Source organism: Rhyacophila brunnea, unplaced genomic scaffold (assembly GCF_057557595.1).
Source record: "Rhyacophila brunnea isolate RB1 unplaced genomic scaffold, BYU_Rbru_1.0 scaffold_2, whole genome shotgun sequence".
Classification (NCBI taxonomy): Eukaryota; Metazoa; Arthropoda; class Insecta; order Trichoptera; family Rhyacophilidae; genus Rhyacophila; species Rhyacophila brunnea.
In genome coordinates, this window is record NW_028232859.1 from 37,707,747 (window position 1) to 37,724,861 (window position 17,115).

Sequence of the window (17,115 nt, forward strand, 5' to 3'; positions counted from 1 at the left end):
ATGTATACGCAGATATTCTTTGGATATTTTTAATTCATGAAATATTTTCCCATAAGAAAGAAAATATAATTTATTCTTTGGTCACACAGTATTAGGTTTATAAAAAGAATAGAATTTATTTTATTGTTGTTTATAAAGTTTATTTATGTTCACAGCATGTTTACAAATATTTATTTGTGTTTACAAACTTGTTTACAAAAGGTTTGCTTAATGTTTACAAATTTATTTACTAAAATTTGTTTTTATGTTTACAAATTTATTTACCAAAACTTGTTTTATAATTATGTTTACTTAATAAAGTTTCAAAAATTTATTTTATAATCCCGAAAAGATTTGTAAAATTTATTATTACAGACTGAGTTTATTAATTTGTTTTTGTAAAACAAATCCGATCGCGTAATTTATCCCGATTACGTCACCTCGTATGATGAGTAATGAAAAATAAAATTACTCCGCGTGTACGTCACTACCGGCAGATACGTGCTATTCGCGCTGCGTTTTAGCGGCCGACGTCACTACCGACAGATACGAGATATTCGCGCTACGTTTTGCCCGCCGGAGGGGACTTACTGGTACGTATGTATCGCGAATTTACTGAGAACCATGTCTCCCAACTTAGCAGTGAGGACTGCTGCTTGCTGAAGATCGCTGGTGAAGAGTGTAGAAACTAATGATTTTACGGGAAAAGTGGTCGCCTTTTATACACTTCGGATAGAGGTTTAACAGGAAACAGTCCGTAAGGGATAGAAGATGTATATCTTTCTCTCACGGGATAAATTTACGTATATCTCCCGTTCCTGGCAACTTTCTAATAGAGATATCTTCTAATTTAGTCGGGTTAAATTTACTCTACTTTATTTTCGCAAAATTAAGACTTAATAGGGGTGTTTCAAGCACCCTCTAGAACATGTCCCTTAAATACGCAGTTACGATGACGTAAGCAAAATAGTTGATTTTATATGATTTTTCGTGTTCAAACGAAGGGGAAAGTTTCTAGCTTTCCAACGAGGTATCGGAATAAGTATTCGGGTACTAAATAAGGGAATGGCAGTCTTTAAATTTAAAATGTCAAAATGAAAGGTTGACACCCATGTACTCGTCCTTTCCACCACTCTTGGCCTTTTTAGGCCAATAGAATTTTACTAAGTTTTAATAAAACTGTTTGGAGCCACAGAAACTTTCTCATTCGATATTTACTTTTCGGACGAATATTATTACGAGAAAATACTATAATATTATACTTAACATTTCAACTTAAATATATAAATGCTTAATCCTAACAAGATGTTATACACGAACAGTTACTAACTTATTTAATCTTGCATAGTGACTTTTATATAGTAATATGGATGTAACCTTGAATCTATTTTTACCTCGCGAGCCAGTACAGCTGGGTCGTAAATTCTAGTCGGACAGAATTCAGTTAAAGTTCAAGGTCACACGCCAATTTGTATTTTTAGTCGCAGTATTTGATTCTTTTATTACTTAGGATGCGATTAAGATTTATTATTGTTTATGGGTAGAAACCCATCTATACCAGAATCTTAAGCTTTTCCAATTGTTATTTTTACAATATTCATTATAGTCAGCAAGTTATAGCATTAACAAAATCTATAATTATAATTACGCGTCTATAAATATAGGTACGCGTTTACAGTATTTTTATAACGGTAGTTAGCTTCTATCTTGTATTGATAAAATTAGTATAAAAATTCTTTATTCACAATTATACAGTATATAAATTTATAAATATTCAATTTTCTTTTCCAATTTTCATACACTTCCATTATTGCTATAAAAGTTATTGAAGCATGTACTTGCTAAATTTTACGTAAACAATCTCTCCCATAACTTATTTTCTAAGTTTAATGGAGATTTCCCGGAAATTATTTCCAAAATACATCGCGCTGAGCTTACGCGGTGTGACATTCGAGGCCTGTGGTCACAGCGTTCCAATTACACTTTAGCAGTCTCGATTTTTCGGAGGCGAAATTCTTTACGTAAAATTTTATTACATTTACAAAGAAAAGGTTAACAACATACATTTTACTTCCTAATACTAAACGATTACGCTAGTGGTTACCTGTTCATGGTCTTTTTGACCATTTCATTCTTGATTCTTCCATAGTTTAGAACCATGGGACTTATATATCCTGTCTGAACCGTGTCGTGAGGTTGTCGCATGGCTATTGAGAAGTAGAATTGACTACAAGGCTAGATTTGTATAGTTATGTCGTTAAACCATACTCTGCCCCAAACACTAACTGAAGGTCGGCGTTTTTGTTCGTGTCAGTACCTATATAAGTGGAGTAGGTAAAGAATACAAAAATAACCGTTCTACCTAAAAATCATTGAAATCAAGACCTGAACAAAAACGAAACATAAATATAAATAGTGAGAAAGCATTTGGCACGCTTATATTTCAGCAATATGTGTTAGAGTTTCTACGGCTGAATTAAATGTTTTTTATACACGTCGCCGGTAAACATTGATTTGGATGACTACAGTCATTTAAAAACTGCGAGCACATGTTGTTGAAATGTATTGTTTTTCTGTTAAATATAAAGTTAGTGGTACCTAATTATTTTTGTTAATTTAGTAGAAAATATGGTTAACTATGTTTAAATTTAATAGATATCCGTACTGAGAAGCAACATGATGGTATAACGGTTCATAGTTAAGTTAATAATAATTGAGGTTCTACCGTGTGTTAAACACGGCTACATGTAGCTCAGGGATGGCGAACCTATGGCACGCGTGCCACCAGTGGCACGCGAGATGATTTTGCATGTCACGCGAATGTTTCATTTTGAAGAGAAAATAAATATTACTATTTTATATAGGTATATTTAAAAAATATTTTTTTTATAAAAAAAGTTTTACAAATAAATATATACTTACCTAAGTAGGTAAGTATATAATATTAAAAGATAATGACGACGTAGCCATGCGTATTTTCTTCGGTTTTTCATAATATGTTTAGGTACCAATAGACGCGGAAACGAAAACGATGAAATCCATGCATAAATAATCATGCGAATCATTACGTTTAATAGTATATCATACGATTGCATAGGTCGGTCCATAGGATCGGGGAAATAAAATATGCAATCAACAAACCTTATGAAATTAATTATCGGCAGTCATTCAAATGTAATAACTGCTTGTTATTTTACCTTAAACATGACTATAAAATGGAAAACAACTCAGTGATGGAGAATAATATGAAAGAAGAGTGGTTTAAATGGTTCCACGATCACAAGTTGAAAACAAGGAAAAAAATACTCTTAGAAGAAATACGGTGAAAGATAGAATATCAATAACTCAATTGTAATTTTTTAAGCCTTTTTAATATAATTATTAACTATTTTTTTTTATAAAACCTTTTCGCCATAAAAAAAACTGCTTGGCACGTCGAAGAGTTAAAAAATATTTTTTGGGAAATTTTGGCACGCGTACGAAAAAAGGTTTGCCATCCCTGATATAGCTGAACAATACCGACTCTATTTATATTATTACTTTGAGATTCAAATCTTTATTTCAGTTCTTTTAAGACTTTCCCTTCTTCAATCAATACTGTTTTATAGTCATCATACTTGAAAATTTTGCGATTGAATCTAAATGTGCAGAAAGGCTACATACGTTGGCCATACATTTTACAATAAGTATAACGTACCTACTTCAGCTCACAATGAAGAAAGAGTGTAGGTAGATAAATTCTCTTGGCTCAATGTTGCGTTAGTGACCTGATATGACTGGCTCATGCAGAAATGCAGATAATGCAGAAATGTTAGAAAATAGTAGTTCTTCAGCAATTCACAAAAAAGTAAAAAATAACTAGTGGTGGACTTGGCTGATTTTGAAATGTAGCGACACAAATATCTCAATACAAATATATGTATTAAATATATTGAAATTTAAATATTTAACAAAAAAAACGTTAAAAAGGCGAAACCCGGGTCTCAAAACACGACTCAAATGGAATAGTACAAAACTTTTTAAACCAATAAAGCAATTTTGTCTATTCACAAAAGAAAAAACAGTCTCAAAAATATAATTATCTATACTGTGTACAATAATAATTACGCCATTCCGTTTATAAACTAAAACTTCGGCACAAAATCCCAGTTAGCAGGTGGGAAGCTAAATAATAGGTATTGTTAGCATTTCGCAACCTTCCATAATAATATGCTTCGATCCGACTGCATCATCGAGCACGTACAGCTGTTGTTTGTTTGCAGTGGCACTAAGTCAAACACGCAGTATACGCAAACTGAAGCGACCCGACACGGATCAGGACGGATCGTTGACAACACGATCCGCCCTGTGTAAATAACGCAAAATAGACAGTGTTTAACGATTCCGATCATACACACCTTCGCCAACATTTTTAAATCCGTGTGAATCAATCACGAGTGTTACAATTCGAGGCAATTACACGAAATTTAGTTAATAGTCCACAAACCTATCTTCAAAACGGATAGTATAGCCCTTGTTTAAAAACCGTTAAAAATGTAAAATGATGGTTAAACGGCGTGAAAATCAATTCAATTAATAATTGTCATTAGGTAGTAATTTAATGGTTGATTATAAGACGAAGCCTACATATATTATGTAAACAAAGCTGAAAAGGATCACTGTCACTAGTGACACTAACGGTCAAATTAACTGTACTTCATTTCGCATTACAGATTCATTTGAAGCAAACTTTGCATAATATCTACATCCGGATCCGAGGATATCTCAAGAAAACCCGCAAGTATTTAAACACAATGTTATATTCACTCAATCAGTCACTTCTATACAATAATACACATCCAGATATATATTTTTTTTTAATTATTAATAACCATGTCCCTGCTTTTTCGTACAAGGTGGTTGTTAGTAATTTTGAACAATCACAAACACCCAGGCTTTGAGAAAAACAAATAAATATTGTGTGTCCCGACCGGGAATACAATACGCACTGCACCACGAGAGCCGCCTAACATCCAGATATTGCAAAGTAAAACTTTAAAATTGACTTTCTGTGACTGAAGAGTATTATTGTATTATTAACTATTTTTATGTGGTAGGTACTTACTTAATATTGGACAGTTGCATTTTTTTAAAATTTATTTTGAGATATTAAGAACCGAGAGTATGTACTTATATTATTTCGAAATATCAAATACTGAAATATGTGTAGTCAATTATCTCGAAAACTAAATCAATTACGCCCATGTCTTTATATTTCTATCTGGAAACATAATATATCGTACCAATTTGGAACCGAAAATACTAACTATTCTATTTGTACTGATCCTTAAAGCTTTTTCAGCTTTTTTTGAGTTAGCGACACATTTTACAACTAATAAAGATTTCGCGACACACCAAATTGTGTGTTAAAAAGTTTTGATTAGAGGGAAAACACTAGCTTAAAGAATAAAGTATACTTAACACTCACCCGGAGAGTAAAGATGTGAGTCAAACTTGCTACAACATTTTTTCTAGGATTTCTTCTAATATGGATGCCTCCGATGTTGATCAAAATTATGTATTATCTACACTTAATGAATAATGTAAATTTCTTAAATCTTGTATATTGAACAAACAAAATGATTATAATTCCATAATTAATTAATTTATAAAACACAATTTCGATTGATAAAAAAATACCATCAATATTTCACAAACTGTTGAAAACGACGAAAAAAAGTTATTGTAGGTATACACTTAATTGACAAACGCATTAAAAATCATATAAAATATCATCAATGAGCAAAATCATAAAAGTACTTATGTATTAACATCAAACTAATCACTTCGGATGCATTAGGGATACTCAATTCCCTATAGGCCTGTGTTAGTTAAAATAAAACAAATAAATATTGGAACACAGGCAATATTTTTGCGAAAACCAATTCGACCGTAGAGATATTATAATACATATAGACAGAACTGTCAGATTGCCCGACCATATTTGCATACGCACGTCATTTCGTAATCATATATTCATTTTCGTTCAGTCTATATTGACAAAGATTCACTATTTAATGGAAACAAAAATTTTGTGTCGATTTTGCAATTCCAATAATGACATGCAACACGCAGAAAACTATAGATTTGCCGAGTATATATTTTATCAAGAAGTTTTTTTTCGTATAATTCCGACGTGTGCCTCGTGGTGTCTCTTTCGCTTATCCGGTCTTGCACCGAGCAGATGACGTCTACGTTGGCCAGACTCCGCCTACGGCAACTTTCTTACAGCGCTCAACTGGTTCCGTGTCGTTTGTTCATTGCTACGTCGTATTTCACACAATATTTACTTTATACGATATGACTTTACCATTTCTGCTTCAACCAAGCAATCTAGTACAACACGAACCATTTGAAGGCACCGGATTCGATCACTCCCCTTATTATTATTTAAGGTTATATCAAGCAGGATACGCTCTACACCATGGGTGGCCAACCCGCGGCCCACTAGGTGTCAACTTGTGGCCCGTGGAGCAGTGAGAAAATAAAAATGATATCAAATGCTGCCGCTAGATGTGTTAATTTCGCAAATTGAGATTCGATATTGGCTCAAGATATTAAAAAGCACCGTGTGCTTTTTGCTGGATTTGCAACGCCATCCTCCGTAGACGTGAATTTATTACAGGGAAATTTACAAATGGAACATTGCGCAATATGTTGCGATGAACAGTTGAAGGAGAAATTCCATCAGGTTGGTTTGGAAGAGTTTTACAAAACATATTTGGACAAGGAGAACTATCCTGCATTTTACAAACATGCTATAATGATGACTTCGCTATTTGGAAACACCTACACGTGTGAACAGCTTTTTAGTCGGATGAAGCATATCAAATCCTAAGTGAGAACACGAATCACTGATGTGCATTTGGAAAACTGTTTGCGTGTAGGAACAATTTCACTCGATATCGATATTGATGCACTTAGTTCTGCCATACAAAATCAAACTTCTCACTAAAATTTATTATTTTTAAATTATTTTGTTTATTTTTTATTATTTAAAAAAAGTCTAATCTAATAAATATGTTGGATTCTCATTTTTGTTTTATTTTATTAATAAATAATATATATATTTCTTTTTTGTTTTGTACAATAAAAAAAATCGGTTGTGCGGCCCGGGAGGAAGTCTCGTTTTTAGAATCTGGCCCGGCTGCTGAAAAGGTTGGCCACCCATGCTCTACACGTACACATTTTGTGATAGGATATTTCTTAGTTAGACACAGTTTCTAAATCATACATAAATAGTGGTAGAATACAGATAAATACTATTCGAATAGTTTTGCGTGTTGCTTTCGAGGCAGCATCTTTTAACCGGTGTGCAAAGATATTCTAAAATGCCTACACATAACATTAGAGTACAGATGAACATCTTAATATTATTTTCATGTATCTACCAACCTACTGCTGGCATATAAAATCTGGGGCTGAGAGTGCGAATCGAATAATCGACAACATCATGATGTCGGAGTGGCATTTATTTATCAAAACGACGATACAGCGTAGTACATTTTATAATAATTATTATACAAATTAGATGATTTATATCGAGCTACCCGTCGAACGAGTGCTGCATTACGTGGCTACCAGGTAGAGTATATACTTCAACTTTACACTCCGGGTCTAGAATGAAAATGATGTAATATATTGTAAAAATATTTTTTACATATATTATTTGTCTATTTAATTAGTACTACATATATTAATATAAGTAAATATCATTTGATCTAATTTTATGTGAGGTAATCAGGCAAAGGGTCAGTATAGTAAATAGTGCAAAAAGCGCAAAGTTATAAATTAATGTACGGTCGAATTCCCAGAGTTTTAAATGTTTGTTACAATCTTGTAAGTACCTACTCTTAATGTACCTACAACTAAATCAAACATAAAACATCTACAAGTAAATCTTAATTATTACATATTCAATTTAAGCTAACTCCAAGTTATAAGATCACCGGAATTCGGTGTCAGGCTAATTCTTGAAGGGGAAGCGACATGATAGATGTCACTATGTACCTACTTAAATAAAAATCGTATATTTTCTACTCGTGTTTATATTATTACAATAACATAAAATATTAACAAATCACAAACTATTATCATTTCTGACTGTATTAATACTTATTTCGGTGGTTCCACTCATATCGAACGTTGGGTACAATTCTCAGGTGTTTCGTGCAACTAATATATGAGTAATTCATTATTAATAGTTATGTGCCACAACTGGATTGACGAACCAAGGAAATTCTTCTGCCGGTGCTTCGATGCCGTTCCTTGAATGATCAGTCAGATCGTTTATTGTTTCTCACGATTCTTTAATTTTCTGCTCTTAACAAAAACTAAATAACAAAATAAAAAGTTGTTACATACGACAACTCTATTTGAAAACTATATATGTTTAAACTTTGCGCGTCGTATTCTGTTGCGAGTTGAAAAATATTGAAAAAAGCTGCTTTATAGCGTTCTAAATATTGCTTCAAATCGTGTTTAGATTCCTGAAGGCCACTAAGCAAAATTGATTCTACGTTATACATTATTTCAACATGTGTTGTCAGTTTTTTGACCAGGATAGATTTGGCTGTCGGCTTTGTCTACATTAATAGGTCTATTTCGGTGTTATCAATGTTCGTCATCAATCTTTTTCAGCGAGTTGCGAGTCTAGCCTAGGTAAGGCCAATCAATAAGCAACCGTTACAATACTTTGCGTAAAAATGTGACTTAAAAAATAACCACAGAATAGGACGAGGCCTTTCTAGTATATGAAGACTATGTCGATAGTAAAAACGATGCAACGGGACGATTGAAAAAATAAAATGCAATTACGAACATGCAAAACGACAAACCGTGTCGCATTCGATGTTCGAAACGACGGGGGAAAACGCGGCAAATCATTCTAGTGCAACGGAGGACTTTAATTCCAAAACAATCAAAAGGAAAGAAAGACCAATTAGGTATTCGATATTTTGCGCCGTATTTTATTGGTCCTACAAAATGGGAATGGAAAATACGTAAATATTTTGTCAGAAGCAAATAATAAAAAAAATACACTGGGATTTAACGATTTAAAGCTTAAACTGCCCAAATGCATTCGTTTGATGAAAAAAAGACAGCTATCAATAAGTTAACGAATTCCGTATTTATTTACTGGACCATGTAGATAGCTATAAAAGTAGACACGTCTAAAGAAGATAATAGATTTTATATTATTTAGAAATTGGCTCTACAATCCGACGAATTGGGTAATTTGCTGACTATCGCGTTGCTGCAATCCCGCAACGTTTGCTGACATGCCTATGGCTGTTGACTCCCACAAATTTAATTGATTCGGCTGAAATATTAATTAATGTGTCAGTAATGTTAATAATGTTTGCATATCAAACTGGACTGTATATTTGTGTACCTATATTAAGTCATATAACTTGGTCAAAACAATCTTAGTGACAAGTAGGTTTAGATAGTTCAGGGATTGTTTGAGAAGACTGTCGTTTATGTTATTCATCAAAATGATGTTTTTTAACAGGAAAGAAATGTTTTAATTAAATCGAATATCTTTTCATTAATAAACCAAATTACTGGTACAGTATGACCAGGCAACTGGGCTGACTATTAATTATATCACAGAAAGCTCGTACAACTAAAATTAAGATAACTTGCGTGATAATTAAAAAAAAAACTATTTGAAAACATTTCATACAAAAAAATATAAAAGGTAGCTACTTAAATATATGAGAATAATACATATATTGACCGTGAAAAAGAAATAATCTAACTAGGTAACATTGAAGTATGTTTTTGTAAATTGTATATAAGTAATAAAGTATTTTCTAAGAAAACATGGTATGTTTTTCAATTAATTTGCACGTCACTGTACAAAGTAGTAATTACATCCCTGGAGAATTTACAATGTCAAAATTCATTAGCGTTCAAAAACATTATAAGCATAGTTATAAAGCTGTACTTTACATGACATTTGTTAGAATATAGACATTCGATTAAACATTCCAGTCCGAATATTCCTTTGTTACTTAAGTACAAACAAAAAAAGAAAATATATTTAGGAGTGTTCTTTAATTTTTAAATACACACTGGATAAACCAGTGAATTTTTATTCAACGGCACGACTATTTATCCCAATTTGTGAATTTCCTTAAAAATGAAAACGTCAGATTATCAAAATGAATGGCAGTTCATGCAGTGCTTTAATAAAACGATCAAAGCACAAAATAACAATACAAGGGGCCGGCCAATTTTAATCCTCTTTCGCTGATCGAAAACGCACAATCCACCCGTTCAACTTTCGGGTGATGAACGCGTTCACTTTGTGACACTAACGTGAATTTTCATATTCCACATTCAGACCTATAAAATAACATATGATCATGGGATCAATCATAGACGTGGGCCCGAGATTCTGACGGAAAAACAATATAATACCATCAAATGTATACTAAATTTCTCCTCACTCTTGAATCGATTAATAAAAAAAAAACAAACTACTACAAGTAAACGTAAAATAATGTACCTATGTGGATAAATCAGCAGCTTGGTAACAATGCAACCAACTCGATATATTATAGTTATGCCATAACTTATTTCTTACAAATTACGTTATAGATAATTTTGGTCTACCTTTACAAAAAATACCCTTCTTAACGCCATCCGGGATGTATCTATTATATCTGTATAGCTATCATAAATGGATATTCATTAAATTTTCATATACACAAATAATTAAATATATTTAGCGCCGCAGACTAAAATTTTGTAATCTCCACTTTCAAAAGTTATAACGTTCACATTCCTTGTTCAATTTACCGCAACCTTATAAAGTGCTGCCTCTAGATAAAGTATAAACCTAATTGCACTAGATGTCTCTGGTAATACTTAGTACGTGCATTATATATAATCAACCAATGCTTTTCGATAGGTACCCATTACTAACCACTCAATACTTCAAATTTTATTTCTTCATTTATTGTTACTATAAAATTTCGTCTCCTAACTATAACTTTAACAAGCAGCATTTTCAAAGTATTTCATTACTACAGTAGCTAGGTAGGCTCGCAGAATCCCTGGCACTACTCGCGTACCAGTAAGGTTTCCACGAAGCCCTGCATGGAAATCCCTGCCACATTGTCTTAAGTTTTTTTTTTAATTATTAATTATCATTAAATGGGGAAATGGAGACGTGGAATGGTTGTTTCTGATATTATATAAATGCAATTATTTTTCATCGTATTTATTTGGAAATAATAGTACCTAATACGAATTCACTTGTACCTATGTTACATAAAATATGATACATGTAGGTACGAACAGTTACTAAAAATTGTAGTTTACTTTCTTTTTGCTATTGCTTCCGAAGCTACTACCGCCCCAGGGGGCGATAATGCCAACTTTGGGAAACACTGTAAAGTATAGAAGAATTTGCTTGTGCTAAGCTTGTGTTCATATACAAAGTATTTCCTTAATTCACTAGATGTTTTTAGAAAATTTCTAGAGTAATAATAACCGTTTCCTTCAATCTAGATATAACTGTTTAAAATAAAGCTTTCAGACGACTATTTATTTCAACGTGGCAGCCTAAATCTAGCTTGCTATATACATACCTACAATATTGCGTGCAGTACCTATATTGTGTACTTGAACATGAAAATCCAAGTTGGTGGCACAAAGTAGACGACTACGTTACGGTAGAGGCGGACTAACGGCGTTATTATTCAAATAAGTTAAGCGACAAAACGTGCGGAAAAATAAAAAAAAGCGACAAAATAAAAAGAGCCCAAAGCTCGAAAGATAATAAATTGCCCGTTTCATTCCGAGTATTATTTGAAACACGTACTTTCCATAAATATATTTTTTGTCGATTAACTGCCTCCGTGACTTTAAAGTGGGTTAAGCGACTTAGTTTTTTTTTGAAAGAGAGCCTTTGGTACTTATATTATAATAGCCTACCACATTATTTATTTCGAAATTACATCGCTTTATTTCAATTTATTATATCTAAGGCACTCAACACGGTGTCATTGAGTCTAGTGTTTAGTACACAGGTTCTCAAACTTATTTCGATCCCACTTTGAGATTTAAAAGAAATCTAGTGCCCCCCATATTTTTTAACTAAACTTTAACCAAAACGCCATTTTCGTGAAATAAAAAGCGGGAACGAGATTAGTGAATGCGCAAACGACTAGTTTTTTCGCAATCAAACCTAATATTGCATCTCAAGAATTTTGGATAGGGATGGGATCGCCGCGATCGACCGAAAAATTTTGTATGAAATAAAATATCGGAAATCACAGAAAAATTTATTTAGTTAGGTAACTTAACCATGGACTACATACATGAAATATAAAGCTGCATCCATATTATTACATGCGTAAGCGACTCTAATTTAACCGTCTATACGGGACTCCAAGCATTCGAGTAGTAAATCGCATCTCAAATTGTGTCTAGATTCCGTCGGGATTTTTATAGATAGTCTGCCGTCGCCCCTCTAGATTTCCTTAACGCCCCCTTATTTTCTTTAAGCATTCTACTGCCCCCCCTGAAAACCTCCAACGCCCACAAGGGGGCGTTATCGCCCATTTTGAGAAATACTGGTTTAGTATATTAAGTACAATATATTCCACAGATAATGTTAAATTTGTAGATAGATACGATCCAAAGCTTATTCAGCAATAATGGCAACCAAAAGTGACAGTTTCACATAGACAATTTCCTAGGTCGTGGGGTTGCTTCCCATTAAAATTCGACCAATCATAGTAAACTTCTTAAATATCATGTAATTATTATTATATTTTACTGCTGAAAATATCTACGCCCATATTTTTTTATACAATATAGTTCAAATAGAACACTATTCGTGGAAGTAATTTTTTATTAATTTAAGTAATTAATTAAATTACTAGCTGAGCCAGCTGGCTCTCGCCAGTCTGTCTCGCTAGGTCTTGCAGACGGCTTGGCGGTGTTGGATTTTAATATAATCGATAAGTATGCATAGATGGCGCCATAGTTTTCTCTTCGGGATGGGTTTTTTATTCACGTCAGACAGTTTGACATTTCGCTAATAATAGTAGAATGAGGTTGCGGAATCCTTCATCCAGCAGTGGATTGATCCTAGTTGATGATGATGATAACGATATGAGTATGTAGATAAATATAATATCACCAATTTTGATAAATACAGCAATTCAAATGACAGAAAGGAGTAGAATATGGGTAGGGAGGCCTTTATCCAGCAGTGGATTGGATCAGGTCGATGGTGATGATGACGATATTAATATGTAGATAAATATAATATCACCGATTTTGATAAATACAGCAATTAAAATGACAGAAAGGAATAGAATCAGGCTAGGGAGGCCTTTATCCAGCAGTGGATTGATCCTGGTTGATAATGATTTAAATAATATGTATAACACCAATTATTGTTGAATACCTTTTAAATATTTTTGGGTTATATGAGCTAATTGAATGTATATAAGTTTCATTGGTTTAAAAAATTATCATTTAACAGCCATAAAAAAAATGTTACGTTATCAAATTTTGAAATTATATTCTATGGTTGATCCAGTGTTGCCATGTCTACTGAAATTTTAGTAGATCAACTGATATTTGTGTTTCTCCATAATTGAAAATTAACTGATGATTCTTTTAATAATAAACTTGTAATGATTTACGCATGACCTTTTTTGATGTTATACACTTCTAAATTGACATAAAAAGCATTGTAACTCTACCCAAGAGCGCCATTTTACCCATTAATATCGTCATTGCTTACAATAAATTAATATTATTAGTTATTGTTATTCTTATTAGTTTTAAATCATATCTAATAAACCACATTTTTCAAAATCTACTGATATTTTATGAAATCTACTGAATTTTTTGTCAAAATCTACTGAAATTTTAAATTTTGACTTGGCAACACTGGGTTGATCGCATAGTCAGTGTTGCCATGTCTATCTACTGATTTTTTTAATTTTGACTTGGCAACACTGCAACCAGTGGGTTGATCGCATAGTCAGTGTTGCCATATCTATCTACTGAATTTTTAAATTTTGACTTGGCAACACTGGGTTGATCGCATAGTCAGTGTTGCCATGTCTACTGGAATTTCATTAGATCTACTGAAATTTTGTCAGGAAAAGAAGAAATTATGATATTTGTGATGAACAAAAGTCACTTTTTACATGATTTTTTAAAAGACACTTTGAGATTATGTCAATATGCACGCTTTCACCAAACACAATCGTTGAATTTTATACATTTTTGTCAATCTACTGATATTTTGAAGAAAAAATCAAAAAATCTAATGAACTTAGTTTTAGTTGGCAACACTGGTTGATACCTTTTAAATATTTTTGGGTTATATAATGAGCTAATTAAATGTATATAAGTTTCATTGGTTCAAAAAAAAATTCATTCAACAGCCGTACAAAAAAAAAGTGACATTAAATTTTGAAATATTATTCCTTGGTAATGTTAAAATGCCGATATTTCGTGCGCCCGCGTTTCAATGAAATGATCAGTTTTAATCAGAATTCGTATAAATGTTATTATTTATTTGAATAATTATAGTTATCTATGGGTACTTGTTATAAATGTGAGTTATTATATAGTGCTGTGCATTTTTAAATCATCATGAGACGTAAATAATATCACATGTCGTTTTTTACATAAACAACAAATGACGGAAGTGATTTTTTTGTGACTGTTAAGTTTTATAAAATTGTGCTCACTTCAAATTATAGTCACTCGAACGCATCTGATAAGTAAATATGTGGTGAGTCAATTGAAATACCGTATTTTAGTAAACATAGCGTGATAAATACGCGCAGTGTCAAAAGACTTCCTTTCCATCAGAGGTGTAGAAACTTAACTTAAACAAAGAACTTAATTCATAAAAATTTAAATAAATCAGTTCTAATATGTTTATCGGTTAATCTTATTATGATTAGTTTGTGAAAATTGATTGTATATATCGGTTAAAACGCATTTTAAATTTAAAGCGGCCATCTTTGTTTAGTTGGTTTGAGTGTTGCAAACATTGTGAAAAAATAAATTCTCATATTGTCAATAAAGTGACGTTCGTGCCGAAAAGCTTTAGAGAAACATCAATATTATATCGCAAGATAACTTAAATTCGGAAAACCCTTTCTTTCACACTCTATTCGACCGTTTTGAATTAAGAACATTTAATTAGTGTGTATGACGTTTGAACCCATCGGACATAACGAATAAGGCACACAATCGCTCGCAAAAACGGGCAAAGCTGTAGGATAATAATATATAGGAGATTATGATCACTCAGGCGCATACACAGAAAAAAAGGTTTGGAGGGGGGGTCGATTAAAAAAAAAATCATAATATGATAGGGATTTTTAAGGCGACAAGGGGTTAATAAAATCTATCATATGCTACTGACTATCACATTTACCCGCCTACTGCTTTTCATCACTCCTATGAAGAATAAGAATAATAGTAAGCATCGTGGGGTCCCAGGTTCGTATCCTGGGTCTGGCAAGTACACGTCATATTGTTTTTCAATTTGTTTATATTATATCAACCTAATAGGTTGAGCGAGAGGCTGGCATCCATTTCTCGTAAAAACAAAATCTGTTAAATACAAACCTCCACTCTGTGGACCCTATTAGGATCGGACATGGTCGGGAAATAGTCCATTTATCCAAATAATTTCTTGGTATTGAGCCACCCCTCTTTCTGAACGAATTTTTCTATGTAAAAACATTTTCGGAAAAATACATCTGTGTTCTATAAAAACGTGTTTCTAATAAAGGTGGTCAAAGAAAGATCATTCATTCCATGTGCATGAATATTGGGTTATATTGTATTTTTGTCAATTGAGTAAAATTTTCAAATAAATGGTAGTGTTTATTAATCATATTTTTATGTTAAATAATTATAAAAATCGTTTAAAAATTATAGTGAAAGATGAATTGCAACAATTAAGTTTCAAACTTAAAAAATCGATTTAGGTAGGTACTCAAAATGATACAGATGTGAGATAGAATATTTGCTTGTGGTCTTCAATTATAAGTCATCATTTTTATGTAATAGTTTCTAATAATATCTATAAAAAAAACTGTAAGTACTTAATAACTGCAGAATCTTATGGTTACATTGGGACGACCGCGTTACAAACACTCGATTTCGTGAGCGGACACGGCAGCCCTCTGAGTTTGAAGTAATCACGAAAAGACGCTTCACATGGTTGGGACATGTTGTGTTCCGGATGCCGCTAGACTCTAGATAGTGCGACACGCTTGTACCCTTGTGGTACAACTTCAAGGATTCCGTCGCCGTGGCCAACCTCTATCACCATGCAACGGTGCTCCAAACTGATCTATGCGCTGCAGGTCTCACATGGCTGGAGGCGCGAGACGTGGTAATACTTGTGACAGGGTGAAGTAAGTAAGCAATGATTTTATTCATCGTCATTTGAATCTTAACAATAAATAATCAAGTAAATTAATTTGAATTTGGATCGATTGAAATGTCGTGGAAAAACATCAACATCCGGATAGCCGCCGCACTCGACTATATCCGACAGAAATAAAATAAATAACACGGATCGACTCGGAAACGTTCATACGTGGCATTTATTCAAATAAGTAAAAGCCGCTGTGCGACAACAAAGCAATCGAATAAAAGGCTCGCGGAGACAAATGGCGGCTCGCAGATGACGGTCGGCGAGCCGGCCGCTGGACACGAAAATGATAAACAAAAGGGTATTGCAATAAAAAAGACAAATTACGCGAGCGAGCCACAGCAGCAATTAATCACGACAACTCGTGACAAATCGTCGGCTTTGTTCGGCAGGACGGGCGGAAGGCGAAATTTTAGAATTGCTGGAAGCAGGAATGAAAGGAGCCAGACGTACATGAATCAAATCGGACCTAAGACTACCATCTCAACAGAAAATACGCACAGGTATCTATCTATCTATGTTAATAGGGTTGTCTTTTTTCTCTTATTTGTGCGTATCATTTTTTATTATTTTTTGTGATAGACAAAAAAGACGCGGAACGTTTCGGATTCCAAAGATTTGATTAATAAAGTATAAACTCAAAAATCAATGAA

The 17,115-nt window shown here is 33.1% G+C and overlaps 1 protein-coding gene and 1 long non-coding RNA gene across 2 annotated transcripts in view; one reads left to right on the forward strand and one right to left on the reverse strand.

The window, feature by feature from the left end:
* LOC147072271 (uncharacterized) overlaps nt 1–2,764 on the forward strand; it is a 224,392-nt gene extending 221,628 nt beyond the window's left edge. The window contains exon 3 of the long non-coding RNA XR_015070721.1: nt 2,294–2,764. This is a non-coding gene — a long non-coding RNA (uncharacterized LOC147072271). The remainder of the gene's footprint in view (nt 1–2,293) is intronic.
* Nucleotides 1–17,115, reverse strand: part of ttv (exostosin glycosyltransferase 1 ttv) — a 606,008-nt gene that overhangs the window by 401,061 nt on the left and 187,832 nt on the right. The gene's annotated exons all lie outside the window — the stretch shown is intronic.